Source organism: Tiliqua scincoides, chromosome 1, assembly GCF_035046505.1.
Source record: "Tiliqua scincoides isolate rTilSci1 chromosome 1, rTilSci1.hap2, whole genome shotgun sequence".
NCBI lineage: Eukaryota > Metazoa > Chordata > Lepidosauria > Squamata > Scincidae > Tiliqua > Tiliqua scincoides.
The window spans coordinates 190,931,729-190,945,711 of NC_089821.1; positions in this window are offsets into that span (position 1 = coordinate 190,931,729).

Sequence of the window (13,983 nt, forward strand, 5' to 3'; positions counted from 1 at the left end):
TGGGGAGGGGGGAGGCGTGGACGGGGGTGTGGGGGAGGCGTGTCGGGGGAGGGGGAGAGGTGAATCCATGGAGCTGAGCTCCACAGGATCCAAGGCACTCGTGGAGGGCTACTCGCCCTCCACAAGCGCCTTTACTTTAGCGCCGACCTTTTGGTCACTGCTAAAGTGAGTAACTCCATTGCGGGGCTGCTTACATTACTCGGGGGAAGGGGACGAACATCCCCTTCTCCCAAGGAGCCTCCCGTGGTAGTGTGGGAGGCGCAGGATCTGGCGGGAGCCCTCCATGGAGCTCTGGGCAGCTCAGGATTGGGCTGTAATTACATGCTGGATAAAGAAGCATTTTCTTCTGTCTGTCCTAATCCTCCCAACACTCAACTTTAGTGTATGTCCCCTGGTTCTGGTGTTATGTGAGAGGGAAAAGAGCGTTTCTCTATCCACTCTGTTCATCCCCTGCATAATTTTGTATGTCAAAGGGCGCAATCCTAACCCCTTATGTCAGTGCTTTCCAAACCAAGCTTTTTAAGCTTTCCAAACTTAAAAAGACAAACCAAGAGGCTTGCGCTGTATCCAGAGCAGGATAGGGGCCAGAATCGGCTCAGCCAGAGGCAAAGGGAAACTCTTCCCCTTATTCCTGGGTAAGGCGCCCTGGCCCCAATGGGTTTCCTTGGACTCCTGAGGTGGTGCAAGTCCGAGGAGAGCAGAGTGGCTTCAAGCTGCTCCAAACTCCCCAGGGTTGGAGGTTAGAATCCAGCATAACTACAGAATCCCAGCCCCGCCTCCCGCTACCCGCCTGTCTGCCCCTGGGGCACCCACCACCCTTTCTCCCCCCACCCAGGAATGCCTCCTTCCTGCCTCCTCCCTGCCCACCCAAGAGCCTTGCTTTGGCCCAGCTGGGTCGATGCAAGGCTCTCTCCCTCTGTCAGCATGGAGGCTTCTGCCAGCCTCTACAGGCCAGCGCACCTCTGCGTGCTTGCCTTGCCGACTATTGAGGACCCTCCTGGGCCGGCACAAGGGACTTGCACTGGCCCATGTGCAGCTCAGGATTGTGCTGTTAATCTGTGTGTAACCAACTTGGGGAAACCCAACTTGGATCCTAAAACAAAGCAAACAAAAAAAACTTAATTTCCTTCTAGTGAAAAGGAATTCTATATGTGCCCAGAGGCACTCAGCCTAATGTGCCAGAATTTCAGAAAACATTAACTGACACCATGTCATTGGATTTTTAAGATCCCTCTGAATCTAGTGCAAAGACAGGAAAAGTGTAGAGAGAATGTTAACTGGGAAGGAAAGCAGAACTGTCTATTGCTACTCCATCTACTAGCAGCTTCTGAATCCAGAGTGTACTGCACTGACTTGTCACTGTTTGTGAAGCTGAATACTAAGCCAATCAATCAAATGAGATTGCATGTATTTTAAAATGCAAAGTCTTATTTTGGAAGAGTTTTTACCCTTGCACAGTTCCAGGAACATTAGCAGATTCCCAAACATGCCATCTAAAACATTTTAATTTATAGTGTGTTCTTGTGAGATCAGCTAATGGAATATAGTAATATTGCGGCAAATTCTATCAAGACTTTTTTTTTTTTAATCAGACCAAGGGTGGCATTATGTCATTTCTTAGGGCAGAACATTCACCATACAGTCTGACATCAATGAAAATCTGCACTGCTGTATCCAGTCATCAGTTACACTTACATAACCCCACACCTTCACCGAGGGCAGAATTTGAGTCAGTGCATTAAACACATCCATCATCTTTCCTGATGTGGAAGTTCTTACCTTCACTACTGCTTGGGATATGAATTGCTGATCTCCATAGCCTGAGGTCATATATGTGTGAAGTCAGTTATGCTTCCATACAGATTACCTCAGAGGCATAAACTTTTAAATTGTAAGCATTAATGTTTCATTGCTCTGTTAAACCCAATTTGTCTGATCCATGTAGTAATCAATTAAATGTGGTTGGTTTATGGATTTGAACTCTTCCACAAAAAGTTGTTGAAAGCTCTCTTCTTCATCCCAGCTGACACGGCCTCAGTAAAATCCAATATCCTGAGTTCAAAGAACTAACGATAATATCTTGCTCCATAATCAGGACTCAGTGTTGCTGCACAGGTTTTGCTTGCCAAAAGAAACTCAACCAGAAAACTCAATTCACAGTCATAATCCAAACATGAAGTCTGCAAAAATTTGATTTTTATTTTCACATAGGATGCTAACAGGATGATAAATACCCCCAATAAGACATGAGACAAGTTATTTGGCATGTAAATCAGCCACAACTTTATCGAAAATATTAGGGGGGGAGGTGTCTCTGTTATACATTGGGACTAGGACCAGAAAGCTTGGACTTAAAATAGAACAACTTATGAAAGGGAATTGTCCCTACGTTGGAATTTTTCCCCATAAGAAACAATGGAATAAAATAGAGATAGGAACAGTAAAGAGTGACATTCAGTCTGGAATACGTATTAACCAGTAAACTCCCTGCAGGGGTAGCTTATTCATGATGCAAGTTGAAAAGTTTGTGCCAGGTGGCAAATTGGGGGAGGCAGTGTGTTGATGGGGGTACCCACATTCACATGCCACCTTTCCTAGCCTGCTATTTCCATGTAGTCCAGACTGGTTCTGTTCTCATACCAAAGCACATGAGGGGAGGATGGGGAGGGCATACTTTTTCCACTTGGGGCATTTGGTGGGCCGCTGTGAGATACAGGAAGCTGGACTAGATGGGCCTATGGCCTGATCCAGTGGGGCTGTTCTTATGTTCTTCTGTGCTGCCTCCTCCTCCTCCTCCTCTAATGAGCAGCAGAGGAAATGTTGGGTGCCCATCTGCAGCTATTAGAGAAAGCATGTGGTGCCTCAGTGTGCATGCATGCACATTAGAGGAAGTGGCGGCAGCACTAGACACGGCAGGAGAGAGATAAGTAAAGCAGGCAGAAGTTGGTGTGGTTTATCTCTTCCCTTCAGCATCCAGCACTGCTGCCACCTCTTTCTCATCTTCCTCTGTTGGCCAGCAGAGTCCAGAAGACCTCCAGGGCCACTGAGGAAACAGTGGCAGTGCTGGATGTGAAGTGAGTAGGGGTCAGGCAGTTCCCTCTCCTTGTTGCTCCAAATAATGGCAACAACAACACCAAAGCTGACAATACTGTAATAAATAATGTTGGTCTTTTAAGAGCTTGAAGGTTAGGGGAGAAGAAAGAAAAGCATATGATGGCAAAATCTAAATATCTAGGGATGTCCCTTTAAGAGATTGGAGAAAGAAGAGTATGCAGGCATGGTTGTGGCAGTAAAGGACCTAAATGTGGGGAATTTTTACATCTAGTTCCTCAAAAAGTCCAGAACTTAAATGCAGGAAACATATACCAGGGAGACATATAATGAAGACCTGCTATATATGATTGCAACAATCTTCAACTCCATTTAGTAGCCCACCTACTTTGGAGGAGACAGCTGAATGCTGCTGTCCTCACTTCCCCCATCTTGAATAGGTTTCACCATCCTGGTTCCAAGCTGCAGATTGTCTTGTGTTGATTCTAGCTTATCTCCGCCAACCCTTTTACAGGAGTCCAACTAGCTCTGAGATGTATTGCCCATTCCGATCAGCCTTTGAAAATGACTTTGCATTTGCTGCTCACTGGGGTCCCAACCAGTATCTCTAAGGCAAACAACCTCTGAAGATTTATCTTGCCCCCCCCCGCCCCAAATAATTCCACTTACTTCTGAGTGCACAACCAAGAGCCAATCACATGACAAGCAAAAAATTTCTACTTGGCTCCAAAGTGACCACCCTGTTTCAGACTTTATCCTATGAGTGGGTTCATGGGCTTCACCACACCAACACACCAAAGAAGCAGTGAGTGACACAGTTGTAACAGCTGCCTTAACAACTTTCTCTCATGCTATAGCCAATCCATGGGCCGTTTTCCCATCTTGTCTTGCTGACGGAATGGGGCAAATCTGTTCCACTCCCCAGCAATAACCCAGGGGATAGATGACATTGTCAGGTCAGATATATCCCAAAACCTGAAATTTCTGAAACAGGACAAATTGGCAATCCAAAATGAAAATCAGAAATATACCCTCTGCTGAGCCAACCCCTGGTACAAATCAGAGTTATAACAAGAGTGTGTGACGTTGCCATAGCAGCCTCTCTTCAGCAGAAGAACTGAAAATGCACGAAGGGGTGAACTACGGCTCAAGAACGAAAACCCATGTGACATATGTTTGAATATGAAGAGAATGCTTCATGCTCTTACTACCTACCAGTGGTGTACCCAGGGCTTCCAGCACCCAGGGCAACACCTGACATCATGACACCGTGCAGCATGATGACATCATCAGCATGCTCACACGCCAACTGCTTACTGAGAGGGAAGCAGTTGGAGCATGAGCACATGTTCAACAACAAGCTGGGCAATTTCACCCAGCTGACTACTGACAGGGCAGAAGCAGTTGGAGCATAAGCTCTGGCACCCCCCTCATCAGAGCCCATGGCATGAGTCAAGTTACGCCGCAAGACTGAAATGCCTCTGCTCTCCACTTATGACTGTGATGATCATGTATGGTTGCTAACTCTGAATGGAGCTATTTCTGGAGACTCAGGTTCCAATTCTCGTTCATCCTGAAGCTTCCTGGCTGACTTTGGGCCAGTCACTCTCTCCCAGCCTCACCCACCTCACAGGGTTGTTGTGAGGACAAAAGGAGGGAAGGAATCATTTACACAACCCTGAACTCCTTGGAGGAAGGGTGGTATAAAAATGTGAAAAATAAAATAAATGTGAAAAATACAGTCATGTGATTGGATTGTAACTATGCAACGAGTCAGCTCTAACTAATCTAAAAAACAAAACAAAACAAAAAATACATCCAAGATAAGTCAGCATCTTTAGAGCACATTCCACTTTTTAAAAGTGCGGATAGTGTGTGTGTGATTTTTTTAATGCAATGGGATATGTCATATGTTTTAAACAGAAAATACATTGCAATATGATAGATGCTGTTCTTCCCACACCTCCCGGTTTACATAATGTGACACAGAGATATCATCACCAACTTCACTTGGCAGGTTTTCAAGGTTTATATAATTCATTACAAACAGTGTTCTTTACTAATGCCTGCAAGCCTCAAACATTCTGCACTGAAAGCATTTTGAAATGTAGGCCTTCCGTGAGTCACACGGAGGTCAGAAATGTGAGTAATGTAGTGTAAAAACAAATTTCTGAAACTCACTATTTATGCCAATATGAAGAGATAAAATAATGGTGCATGTCTCATTCTCAGCTGTCATAATGACATGAGCTATAACAAAATATTCTCTCTGATTTTTTGGCTGTACAGTAAGCACAAAATGAACAGATGTGGGCGCTCACATTTCTGCTTAGTTTTACTATTAGGCTGTGAGGCAGGGCACATCATTGTGTCAGCTTGCCTTGCCTTTCTACCTACCCTTGAAAGGAGTTTTCAGAATAATGACAATTCCACATCCTTGCATAGGAAAATAATCATATTTTCCTGATTTGGTTCTGTTAAAGAAAACTGATGTATACAGAGTTAATGACAACAAAATTTACAGGTCCATCAGGCTAACCTACCTGAGTTAGGTAGTGCTTTTCGGTGATGATCAATTGCCTCTATAAGCAATAAACACTCAATTTTTCAAGCTCACACTATTAAATAGAATAAATATTAAAATGATCATTTATGGGTAGAGGTGTTTGTTTCTGGTAAGATAGGATTACAGCCTTACTGAACACAATAGGCTTACTTCTGAGTATTCTAAATAATACCATTTTCAAACACTTCTATGGGTTTTTTTCAGACTGAAATACACACTCAGCACCACTAGTGAGATCTTGCAGAGCATGAGCAACTGCAGAGCAATTAACCTCTTTGGAGCTGTTGCAGGGATGTTTTAGGGATACGCATGGCTGGGGGCAGGGAGACAGACAGACACTGTTTTGTAAGACTTAGAAGAGAGTCAGGTGATGTGGAACTTATTTCATTGTGACCTGAGTTTGGCCCCAATCCTATCCAACTTTCCAGCTCCATTTCATTCCTGAGACAAGGAACAAATGAGGAGGACTTTGTGACGCCTCTCCCCATTACAGGATGCAGAGCATGCCCCATTGGCATGACTACATCGACAATGGAATGCTGGATAGGACTTGGCCCTTTGTTTTGCATCCTTCTTCCAGATAGCTCACAGAAGCATAGAAGGTTATCCAGTGACTGGCCCAAGGTCAAGCATAGGGTCTGGCCAAGCATAGGGTTTGAGCCCAGATCTTTTCTGTTCAAATCTAATACTCTGTTTGCTACACCACAAAAGCATTAGTCAGTCTTTGTGACACTGTTTTCTTTTTCTGTATTTTTTCTATATCTATATCTACATTTACATGTTTATTAGCAACCTTTGTGCTGTATAAAAGTATACTTTCTGTTGGTTGACTATCTGTCATTCATTATAGGAATGATGAGTGATGGAACTACAGTTAACATAGTTCCATATGCGGGGGAAAAACACAAACACTTTTTTCAGCAAGGAAGGGAAGCAAAAATAGACCAAAAGCTTCACAAACCCCCAGCAAGGTGGTGACATCTGATTGCCTACTAACATTAACAAGGCAACAGAAATCACAATATGTCACTCACAGACAGGGGAATCAATATTCCCTGGGAACACACTCTTTAAAATCCATGCGGAGTGTTACTCTGTCTTTACAAGTCAAGCCAGCTGGAGTAATCTGAGCCTATTGTCTTAAGAGAATTTTGTCCTACAGAGTGATAGTTTTCTTTCTTTCTTTTCTGCATGGAAGGTTAGTGACACTTTGCAATGAATCATGCTACAAAAGCTGCAGTCTATACTAAACGGAGTGAACATACAGATGCAAGACGCATTGTATGCATAAAATGAAGAACTAAAAGCAGTTGAGAATTGGAGTCCAGTAGGGATATGCGAAATGTTTTTTTAAAGAATGACACACCAGAACTCCTAAAGGGCCAAAGTATAGGAGAAAAAGGGCCCGATCCTATCCAATTTTCCAGAGCCAGTGCAGCCACGCCATTGGGGTGTGCACTGCATCCTGTGGTGGGGAGGCAGTCACAGAGGCCTCCTCAAGGTATGGGAAAATCTGTTCCCTTACCCTGGGCTTCATTGCAGCTGCACCAGAGCTGGAAAGTTGGATAGGATTTGTGCCCAAAGTCTTTAAGGGCGCAATCCTAACCCCTTATGTCAGTGCTTTCCAGCACTGACTTAAGGGCAATGCAGCTCTGATGTAAGGGAACAAACATTCCCTTATTTGAGGAGGCCTCCGTGAGTGACACCCAACTGCAAAATGCAGCATGTGTCCCATTGGCACTGCTATGCCAGTGCTAGAAAGCACTGACATAAGGGGTTAGAGTTGAGCCCTAAGCCTGCAAACCTATACATACTTACTTGGGAGCTAGCCCCAATAACTACAGCAGTGGTTTTCAAACTTGGGTGTTGTGACGCCCCAGCCTGAAGGCCCTGGCCTCTTTCCCTTTAAGGGGCGGAGACAGCAAGAAGGCAGGGAGGTGCGTCACTAACAGGGCTGCAGGGACAGGTATGCACTCACCAGTCCCTGCAGCAGCAGTCCTAAGGTGCGGGGAGCCCTGCGCAAGTGTCTGCAGGGTTCCCCAGCTCCTTAGAAGTGAAAGTGGAGTGAATGGGCTCCACTTCCGCAAAAAACCCCTGCCCCTGCTGCCCCCTCCTGCTCCTGCAAGAACTTACAGCCATGCAAACTCTCCAAGAGAGTTTGAAAACTGCTGAACTACAGTATTTGTTTGTATATAGGGTCAATTGGTTAAGAAACTGCTCTTATTTTTTGTGTGTATTTTGAGACATTTGACACTTGCCCCTGATTTCAAAATGAACTACCATACTTATTAATCAACCATTCTCTATTTTTTTAAAAAATCTCACACTTCAGAGATTTGCATGTACCAAAGCAGAAGAAAACAACAAACAAAAACACTCCCATCCCCTACAAATGATTAATATGGATTGATGCCAGTATTGCGCTCTCAAGTATAAAATGAAAGGTGAATGTCAAGATCTGGGCACATCTCTTGTCTTTTGACTTCCACTGTGATGAGTTTGCACTCCCCAAAGCAACACTCATGTCAAAGGCTGAGAGAATTCTTGGCAGGAAGTCAAGAGAATTGGCAATGAGGCGTGACTTTAAACTTGGCTCTGGTGATAGGGCTTTGTCCTATCTCTTCAGCATAAATATTTTTATAGAAATAATAGAAGATTTGCAGAAGTTTATACTGGTGATGATACTTTTGCAAAGCAGAGAAATGATGCTTTTAAAGCATGTGTTCTGAAACTGTAGGATTGCTTTTGGTTACTTTAAAGAGGCACAGGGTCCAATCCTATATAAGTTTTCAGCAGTGATGCAGCTATACCAGTGGGGCAAACACTGCATTCTGAGATGGGGAGGGGCAGTCATTGGAGGCCTCCTTGAAGTAATGGAACATTTTTCCCTTACCTAAGGGCTGCGTTGTGGCTGCACTGGCATTGGAAAGTTGGATAGGATTGGCCCTGTTTGTCTTATTTGGTCATCAATCACTTCAGGTGAATTTTGATTTTCAGGATCAAGTTTGGCATGATGTACACTTTGTGTCTGAAAAGGCCTTCTTAAAGCTATCATCACACCTTCAACCATATCCCTGAATTCATAAATGCTTTAGTGAGAATTCTGCAGTTGGGCCAGGAAGGGTGGGTATATCAATTTCCAGTAAATTTCCTTCATTACACATTCAGATTAAACCCATCTGGTATCCCAAATGGTATCCCTTTGGTATCCCATAAGATATCCCTACTGTGATCCAAACAAGAAATAGCCATGTATTAAGTACAGTAGCAGAGCCACTCAACCATTAAGCAAGATTAGGGTCTGTTTGGGAACAGAATGGGCAATCCTGTAGGCCAGAGCTATTCAAACTGGGGCATCGTGATGCTGCAGCCTGACAGCCCTGGCCTCTACCATCTTAAGGGGCGGGGACAGGAAGAAGGCAGCGACGCAATCACGCTTCACTTCCACAAAACCGGAAGTGGAGCGCGATCACTGCACTTTCACTTTTAGAAGGCTGGGGAGCTCTGCAGGTGCTTGTGCAGGACTCCCCGCACCTCCGACAGGCTGCTGCAGGGACTGGTGAGTGCATCCCAGAATGATTTCCCCCTGCCCCCACTGCTCCCCTCCCCTCCCCTCCCCTCCCCTGAAAGGACTTACTGCGGTCCTCAAACTCCCTGAGAATTTGAAAACCACAGCTGTAGGCTCATCATGCCAGTATCATGCCATAAGGTCACTGAAATCCTATCCTTGCTCAGCAGAAAAGTTCAGGAGATACAATTCCTTCCAACAATGCAGAATGGAACAACTCTACCAACCACTCTTGCAGGATCAATGGAAGTCTAACCTAAGATGAAACCCCACTTCCTTTTTGTGGCCCCAACCTGCCACTGTCTTGCCTGGCCAGCCTGTTTTGAAGAAGAGGCCAGGTGGACAATGAGGCAGCAGTGGAGAAATCCCAGAACTTCTTGTTCCTCTCATCACCTCTTCCTCTTCAGCCACTTCTTCAAAACAGGCCGATCGGGCATTCTTGGCACGAAAGGGGACTTCCTCGTCTTTTCTCATAATGCCCTGCCTGGTTTGGTTTTGAAGAGAGCCACGCAGAGAAGAAGGAGGAAAAGAAGAGGCAAATATGGTAAGGGAGAATAGGGAGTTCTGGATTCCGGCAGCTTCCTGCTGCAGCAATTGCTTGCTTAAGGCAGAGATGCTGGAGAAACATGTTAATTGCTGCTGTTGCTCCAATCCTCCTCAGCAGAGCTCAAGGTAGCTGAGTGGGCAGCTGGCTGGAGGAGATGGCAGGCAGGTGAGGGTTACTGCCTCCCCCAGTTTGCCACTTGAGGCAGCCTGTTCCTCTGGCCTCATTGATTGGCCAGCCCTGGCAATACCAGCGAGTGCCTGAGTGCTCTCCCACTGCCCTTGCCTCTGCTTCCTTCACCATGTTGAGGACAGAAGGCAGTGATAGACAGTGCTTTCTGCTTTGCACTGTAGGGAGTTACAGTGCTATTCTGTGTGCAATGATTGTTCTGTTCCATGTGTGCAGGCAGTAATTGGGACAAGAGCACCAAGGCTTGTGTATGTTTGGCCAACATTAGCAATGATTGGGATCATTCGTTATAACACAGCTTACCAGCATGTGGGCATTCATGGCCACCAGCCCCCCCTCCACACTTCTCATGCATACTTACCTTATGTCTTCTTTCTGGGAAAAACTTTTGTTATTGTTGAGAGAAGAAAGAATGGATAAACCCTACAGTTTAGCAAATACAGAATTGAAATAACTAATATCAGGGGGAGTGGGAATTGGAAGAGCAGAACTTAAGAGCCCCGCTGGATCAGGCCCAGAGCTGATCTAGTCCAGCTTCCTGTATCTCACATCGACCCATCAGATGCCTCAGGGGACACACAAGATACTTGAATCTTGCTGCCACTCCCCTGCATCTGGTATTCTATTTACCCTCACACCCTCCAACAAAGACACCAGACTGCACTTGGGTGGAGTTCCTGTTGGTGGTTGTTATGTGGAGTCCCGAGGCAGAGTACCTGCTACGAATTCTGAGAAGACAAGTGCTAACAATTGTTCCTCCTGGATACACTGTGGTTATCTGTGCAGTGTTCCCTTTGTGTGCAAAATGCCTTTTCTCCATGGTTCCCTCACCAAAGTTCCCCCTTGCGGCTCTCAGCATGCATACCATGAGAGAAGAGACAGATAGCTCCATGTTAAGCACACTGTAATTTGAGTTGTGGTGTCTGTGTTTGGGTTTATATATACTAATGTTGGGGGCACTGTGCTGGCTGCACAATTACTGGAAATACCATACACAGTTGTTTTTGGAGCAAGTGGGCTAGAAAAGGAAGGGGCATTTTGGCTCTGCATTAGTTCCAGTGGGAGAGTATATATTTACACCGTATCTGTAGCTGATGTAATATTATACCCGCATAGGGGCTGTGAGCGTGGCTGGGGGAGTACTGGATTTGATATGTCTGCTCTAGAGAAGACATTCTGCCAAATACACCTTCCTTGCTCTGCCATGTTTTCTGTCCTTGCCCCATTCTGTACTTGTGCTATATTTTCCCCATGTTTTTTCTTATTGTGGCACATTTGCTTATAGAGAGAGGTATTTTTGTTCACTTCAGAACTCAGTTCACAGCCCTGGCAAAGAATCTCACAGCACAATCCTAAGCACTGGCTCTGCTAGTGCAGCAGCCACTATGCTGGCCTAGAGTATCACAAACATGCCATAAAGCACATTTGCAACTACTTGGGAGCCAGTAGCATCGGTGGGGAGGTCTGTGCTGTCCCACCAATGCAGAATCCAGACACCTGGCCACCTCTGGAGGTAAGCAAAGTGCCAAGTGGCACAGGGGCAGAATGGAGGTGAGGAGTTAGATCTGATTAGCTTCATAAGGAAGCGATTACTTAAGACAGCAATCCAAGCTGCCTTAAACGTTACTTGGGGTAAGGGTAAAAATATACCCTTACCCCAAGGAGACTTCCAAGCCAGCTCATAACAAGCACTGAATACCACGGAGACCACATGGCCCTGCTGCACCATAGCTAGTTAGGTTTGGGCTGTCAGTAATGTACTTTTAGAGAACAGCCATGACAGGTTGTTCATTCATGTTCATTCATGCAGGCAGAATCTGAACTCAGAATGCATTGCACTCATTTCCAAACACATACATATACATAATATACCTTAATGCAAAGTTGTCTTAAAGAAGAATCGTGCTTACATGAGAGCTTTATTTTTTAAAGTGGGCATAATATGCAATTAGTTTGCTCATTGGCCATCCTTCATCATGCTGATTCTGCTGCATTAGACAATTTGTTCTACTGTCTCTTATTAAAGTTATTTGATTGCTCATTTTAAAGAACCATGTGCCCATCAACTTGGAAACGTTATATATATGAAAGACCAGGCTCGTTACAAGCTGCGTTAATTTACAGTTTTTCAGTGCTTAATGGAGTCCTTGAGCAGACTGAGTGGAAGAAGAAATAGACTGACACCCGAGGCAGGGAATGTATCTTTAAGTGGTCTGATCTGGGCACAATTTATTCAGTCTGTTTCTAGGCAATTCTCACTTGTTGAAATAAGAAATGGATTTTCTTTTGCCCAGAAAGCGAGATTTTTTGGTGGCCTATTCAACCTCTTGTCTTTGTATGTACTATATATATGTGTAACTTCCTATTACATTGCTGAGGGCAGTATAGAGGTAAGAGCCCACCTATAAAAATATGGCCAGTTATATTTAATTTAAGCCAAAGCTTGGATGCCTCACTTTAGCAAAAAGTGTTAGTGTAATTTACTGCAGGCTATAGGACACAATTTATGGCAGGCTTGAGGCTTCACTCAATTGATTACCTTGTCTAGAGTTCTTGCTTCTCTCCTCATTTGGGTGTTCTGCAAAAATAATTATCTCTCTTTCTCTTTGCTTTAACTGCATTTATTTTATAGCTCCGACATCTTGGAAGAGTGGTTTTTTTTTGGTTCAGCTACTGTAGGTCTGTTGCATTAGTCTATGTTGCATATCTTGCTAGTTTTATATTTTAGCACCTTCGTTACCTTCTGTACGTGCAGGAATATGGCTAGTTCCAATTTGTTTACAATATCCCAACAGTACTCAAATAACAGCTGAGCAACTCAGTTCTATTATTAGTTTTGTGTCTACACTTTGTTCTTTTGACATTTTCGAAGGACCTTTTGTGCCCTTAGCTATGTTGAACATTGTATTTATCAACCCGGCTCAAAGGAAACCTATTTAGTTACTCTGGCTTTGAGAAAAGTAGTTTGGTGATCAATCACCAAAAGGAAAATACACCCCCACCCCCCAAAAGTGTACCAGACCAAATTCTACCATTTCATTTTATTGAAGTTAAAATTAAAATCTTCACATTTCAGTCTTTGGGCAATAAAGGAAAATCAATTGTTTCACCTTGAAACTCTTAAAAACAAAACAAAGCTGCAAGGTTGACTTGTCTTGTTTTAATTTTACATCCATCTATGAGGCATTTATTTACAGAACGTTTTTCTCTGCTTCTGGCTTTCCTCACATCTATGTTGGCAGATAAGGTTGTGCCAAGAAAAGGACAGGCCATACATTTCCAAGGTGGAATTTCCTCTGCCACCTAAGAACTCTTACGTGTTTGGAAAGCGTTTGACATAGTTCACCTTCAAAGAAATTTGTGACTTTTTCCAGATTTAGGGCATATCTATTCCACAGATCTAAACTGACATCAGAATCATGTCCTTAATTTCCCAGGTGGCTCATATAAGTGTAGTGCTGGGTGGAAGTTGGGTTTTGTACAGAACTGTCATTCTGTACATTGTCATTACTACTAAGTTCCACTGTGTTTAATGGTGCTTACTCCCAGGAAAATGAGTGATCTAAATATAGTATTTCCATGTGTGTTGGGCATACTTTGAATGCACATACTAGCTCAACTGTAAGTTATGTTACCATATCGGCGTGTGCCTACCTGGCAGATGAATTATTACTACTAGCCTGCTATCCTTAAAATGAGAATGGACAAGTGCATGTGAGAAGTATATTTAAATGTGAGCAGGTACAGGTGGTCTTTTATGCTTGATAAAGCATGAACGAAGGGAGCGGTTAGTTGCTTACTTACCTACCTGTAAGTCCCATTGAAAACAGGAGAACTTGCTTCTGAATAAACATGAATAGAATCGTGCTTAATTCTCTACTGGTGTCTCACAAACTAGCAATAGGAAAGAACATGTTCTCTCCTAACTGTGCAGGTTGGGCCTAGTAGTGTAGATAAGCTAGGTAATCGTAGCATTTGAAACAGCTGTATAACATTCCCCCTTCCTTCCTCCCCACTCTGTCAAATACTGCAGGGTGCTGTTTCTGAGCTTGAAAATCCAATGGA